This window comes from Physeter macrocephalus, chromosome 12 (assembly GCF_002837175.3).
Source record: "Physeter macrocephalus isolate SW-GA chromosome 12, ASM283717v5, whole genome shotgun sequence".
Classification (NCBI taxonomy): Eukaryota; Metazoa; Chordata; class Mammalia; order Artiodactyla; family Physeteridae; genus Physeter; species Physeter macrocephalus.
Window position 1 is genome coordinate 86,404,518 of NC_041225.1, and position 5,483 is coordinate 86,410,000.

The following is a 5,483-nucleotide window of genomic DNA, read 5'->3' on the forward strand; positions in this document are numbered from 1 at the left end:
ATATCTCTTCCCCCTTGCATCTCCCTCCCTCCCACCCTCCCCATCCCACCCCTCTAGGTGGTCACCACGCACCGGGCTGATCTCCCTGTGCTATGCGGCTGCTTCCCACTAGCTATCTATTTTACATTTGGTAGTGTATATATGTCCATGCCACTCTCTCACTTTGTCACAGCTTACCCTTCCCCCTCCCCATATCCTCAAGTCCATGCTCTAGTAGTTCTGTGTCTTTATTCAGAGTGGGGCATTTTAAAAACCCACACAAAGGTGCTATATGATTGGCAGCCGTGCTCACAGACTCCTTGGATAAATCTAGATCTCTACCTTGACTGCTTCAAACATTGACCCCCCAAATCCAATGACTCCCTGTACTCCCAAATTTCACAGCCTTCCCACCAGCAAAATTCATGACAATTGTCAACTCCTGACTTAAGTAACTTGCTGATCTCCCCGATCCTGAGCGTGCTTTGATTGTCCACTCACCATATAATGTTCAAAACTGATCACCCCACAGCAACTGCATATCGATTCCCCACAAAGTCATCAGGACACAGACCACCCCGACGTAACTGATCATTAAGCTGAGCTACCTCAGTCCGCCACTGACCCTATAATAGAAGAAACAGAAGAGGAATCTCACCAGCACCCTTACTGCACCCCAGCCACATGCCGACCCCCACCCCCAAACTCAAGGGCACTGCTCTGCTCAGTACTTTCCAGCCCCAACCCAAATTCCCCCCCCACCCTTCTCTGCGCTGTCTGTGCCCAGGAGGCTGGCCTCTAGGGACGGCATCGTGCCCCCCTTGCCCTCTGGCTTCCAGCCAGTTTCCTAGATTAGCGCCCCTATTAGTAAGGTGAGAGAGGGACCTCCAATGCCAGGTGCATGCACTCCCTATCATGGTTTTTGCTTTATCTTGAAAAGCCATGTGGAATTCATGCTCCATAATATATCTTCGTTAGTTTTATTATAAAAATGTTTCTCTTAGGTTGGGTTCCCCAGAAGCAAACCCAAGACAAGGATATGAGGGCAAATTGTTTACTTGGGCTGTGATCCCAGGAAGCACCATAGGCGAGTGGGAACGTGAGCCATGAGCCAGGGCAGGGAAGGGAGCCCATACAGGGGGATTAATGAGCAAGGGACTCTTTAGGAAAGGGGCTCAGTCCTGCTGAGGACCCAAAGCCGGGGTATTTCTCCACCATTTCCTGCCCGTCATGAGTGTTGGGCTGTCACTGCGGGCACCTTCATGGTGAGGAAGAAACCTGCTCGCACAGCCAGACCATGTGCCCAGGCAGAGTTGCAGGTGCAAAAAGCAATCAGCAGCATATAAGGAACGGTGAGTACCAAGGGGGTATGGGCAGGGAAACAGTAGAATTTATTACAGTAAATAAATTTATTTATTTCTGCATGCTCTAAGAAGGCCAGTTTCAAAAGTCCACACCCAGAACTCTCCACCCCAAACAAGGCACTGACTCTCCAAATACACTCTTTCCACCAGCTCCTATGACTCTTTCTCGCCCTCATCATCACATGCTGACCAGCTGACCTCTAAACCCCACTGCATGTGGAACCCACCGCCCAAGTCACGAGCTGATGCCAACACAGCCTTGGGACCTCTGTTTACGGGGTTCCCTTCCTCTGGGAGTCTTCCCCGGAGACCATTCATCCGTCCCCATCCCCTATTTCCTCCACATCCTGACTTCTCCAACTGAACCTCAAAATGACCAACCAGTTCCCAACCCCCACTGACCACCCAAACCTGCCTGCACCTTGATCCTCCAATCTGATAACACAACTTGCGAAGACCCACACACTGCAAGGCCAACTATATCTTGAACCCTCAACCACGACTGACCCCAAACTACGCTGAGACCCTAATGCCAACCACACATGAATGCCTCGGTTCCATCCCTTCCCTACACACTGACCCACAGACACAACCACACTGGAATACGTAGCCCAGCCACCCATTTATCTCTGAACTCAGTCCCACACATGGTGTTCCAATCCCTAATACACACCAGCTCCCCAGTCCCAAACAGCACATGCACTAACCCTTCTCAACTCAACAAGACACAGAGCCAGTTTTCCAACCACAAGCTGACCCCCAGTCCCAATCACTCCCTGTCACTCCCATCTCAAGCCCCACATGGATGCCCACCATCCAGTTAGAGCCACCGGCATAGACACCCCAAGCTGAACACTCATTGACTTCATGATCTTCAACCAATGACCTCAATTCCAGCCATGAACCTCAACCAAAGACCTCAGTCCCAACTACCCCAAAACCAGGCACTCTGACCCCCAAACAAGGCCTCATCCTTAACCACAGAACTTCACCTCACTCTCAGCCCCAACAAAGAGTGACTTTGACTTAACCTCAAAGTGACCATGTCCCAAGCATACACTGACTCTCACACTCCCTCCATGCTCTTACCACCAGCCCAAGACAGCAAAGACATGTTGACCCCAGAGCCAAACACTACACTAACCCCCAACCTGACTGGGAGGTGAACACCCGTGCCAAACCTCACTGCCCTCCACAGAGACAGAGGGCACTCTGATAGCAGACCCAAGCCTACCCACTGTTCACTATTCACTGGTTATCCAACCGCAGTGAACCCCCAGACTCACGGGGCCTTCAAATCCTGTATACACACCAACCCACCACAGAACACCGCCAGCCCAGCCTCCCTCTGTGCCCTTCAACCTCACACCTGAAGGGACCTGCAATTCCATCTTCACAGACACCACTCAAGTTCACTGTACCCTATTCTCTAATACAAGCTGGCCCCGTGGAGCCAGTGACCCTATATAAGCAGCACACACAGAGATGGTACTCAGAGAGGGAGTACCATCTCCAGACTCCTGTGGGCAGCAGCGCCTAGACCTGGGACCTTGATGTTCTCCTTATGGCCTAGCTCCATGACCCAGGGAAGGTACCAGCAGTTCTTACCCAGGAACACTGAGATCAGCTGCTACATTCCTCCTATTATTTGCATGTTTAACTTGACTAAGTCTCAAATTCCACTCCAACTTTGAGCATACTGACCTCTTCCATGAGCTATAATTCCCTTATGCCAAGTTCGGGTCTCCAGGGAACCATCTCAGGCACTACACCGAGTTCGGTCACGGCAGTCTGTGCAGCCTGCTGGGCGAGGGGTCAGGAGCCTGGGTGACTGTCCTGCTCTCTTGCCCACAAGCTGTGTGATCTCAGCTGACCACCTCACCTCCCTGGGACTCATTTGATCCTATACGTCAGGGGTCAGCAGACTACTACAGTTGGATCAGATCCAGCCATGTTCTCTCAATTACCTGTTGGCTATGGTTGCCTTCACCCAACGGTGACAGACTTGAGTAGTTGCAGCAGAAACAATATGGGGTCCAAAGCCAAAAATATTTACTCTCCAGCCCTTACAGAAAAAATTTGCCACCTCTGCTGTACATCCCCTACCTTCCTCCCAGAGGGTTTAATCGCACTAGAAGATTCTGTGTGTGAAGGCTTGGATACAGCATACCTCCCCTCCTTCTCTGGGCTTCTCCAAAAAGATGCTCCTTAATGATATGTGGATTGTTCATTCTGATGGTAATAAAACCTGTGATTGCCTGCCCCCAACCTGTGGAGGAGGGGCTGAAGAAAGACCACAGGGTCAGAGAAAAGGCCTTAGGGCTTGGGTGGCAATATTGGGATGCCCCAGTCTCTGTTTAGGGTAGAGGCTCTTCCAACATTATTGCTTTTGTTTATTGAAACCCAACCCCCATGGCACTCAGCACCCTTGGCAGTGGGCCCAGACTTGCCCAGGCCCCAGCCTGCCAGTCCTGGCCAAGAGGACTGGGGGTGGAGGGCACACTGGCCAGGCCCCATTCCAGGAGCCCTGCTTGCTTACAGCCTGAGGCACTAACCCCCATCCCTTCTTAACGTCTTGCTTACAAGACAGCATTTGGAGACAATTTCTCATCAGACCTTCTTGTAAACATCCTCCTGGATGAAGCAAGCCTGAAGGAGCCCTTATTAGAAACACCTGCACCAGACAGCAGGCCTGGTGAATGACAGCTTGCAGAGCTGCCACTGCCCGCCCCGCCGCCCATCCAGGGGCCGGGGAAGAGGGTGGGTCGGGAGATGGGGGTGAGGGTTTGGGTGGCGGTGGTGTCTTCCGTCCCTCTCCCGTCCTCCCTAAGCCCCCACCGGGCCAGCGTTGCCGAGGCAGCGCCCTTCCCATTGCCACGTGGGACTCGAGGGTCAGGAAGCGTCAGTGAACAGGAATCTCTCACTGGCTGGTTCTTGCAGTGCCCAAAACGCCCCCCATAAGTCACCCCCCTGAGTTAGTCATTGTCTTCTTTAGGTTCTCTAAATAAGATGGCAGCCACGCTTCTTTGCCATCCGTATATCTGAGGACTGTCAACATAGTGAGTTTCTTAGCACTTTAAGTCAATGAGAATATTCAAGACTTTCAGCACTAAGTTGGAGGGGAGATTCCTGGGGCAAGGCAGATAGGAGGCTCCGTACATGCAATTCCCAGGCTGGGAGCAACCTTGACTTGCCAGCAAAGATACGGAAAAAGCCAAGTCAGACTGCAAAGCCTACGTGGTCTACTACAAGACAGTCTCAAGCTCTCTTTCCTGCTCCAACCACACATTTTGGCTAGTGCTGCTATGAATCGCCATTTTGCTAAGAGAAAGCAGCCGAAGAAGGGGGAGGAGGGGAACGAAGGGAGTCTATATAAATTGGACCCTGAAATCAATTCTTGTGCCATGAGCATTCTGCCACTGGTCTTTGATGGAAGCTTCTAGCACTCTCTGCGCCCCTCCCACCCCACCTCACCTGGGACTCCTGGCCAAGCACAGCCAAACCTCGCCCAGCAATCCTGTTGGCAGAACCTCTCTGCCATTGCCTGCTGACCCCTCCTAGGATGAGCCGAGGTCATCCTAGGCCCTCCTCGGCGCCTGGAAAGGGACCTTCTTCTGCTTCTGGGCTGGACGCCCTGTTGCAGCAACCTTCTTTAAGGTGGACTGAATGGCTCTAGAGGGAGTAGAGGCATGAACGTCTCTCAAGGCCCAACGAGACAGCCCACACTGCAGGCCACCGCTCACCACGAACTCCCAGCAGGCTGCAGAGCTGCTCCGGGCCTGAGGTGGGGGAGACCCGAGAAGGGTGGCTGGAAGAAAACCTGTCTTTAATGAGTTGGGCAGAAAGAGGAAGCATGAGGCTTCATGAAATAAATTACTGAAATCTCAATTCCGATAAATCCAGTTTCTTAAAAAAAAAAAAAAAAAAAAAAACAACAACAGCAACTGGTAGGAAAAGAAAATGTAATTTATGCCCATTGAAAGGAGGCCAGGTTTAAATTGATGAAGTCTCCTGTTTATGTAGTAAATCCATTCCCATTCATGTCACCAATATATTTATCCACACATCCTGGTCCAAGTCAAATCTTCATTATTTTATTATTCAACAGGGGGCAGAGGGGAGGGCAGGGGAACAGAGTTC

General features: G+C 51.5%; 1 long non-coding RNA gene across 1 annotated transcript in view; it reads right to left on the minus strand.

The window, feature by feature from the left end:
- LOC114487299 (uncharacterized) overlaps nucleotides 1-3,161 on the minus strand; it is a 7,355-nt gene extending 4,194 nt beyond the window's left edge. Inside the window, exon 1 of the long non-coding RNA XR_003682267.1 lies at nucleotides 3,048-3,161. This is a non-coding gene — a long non-coding RNA (uncharacterized lncRNA). The remainder of the gene's footprint in view (nucleotides 1-3,047) is intronic.
- Between the last annotated feature and the right edge of the window lie 2,322 nt (nucleotides 3,162-5,483).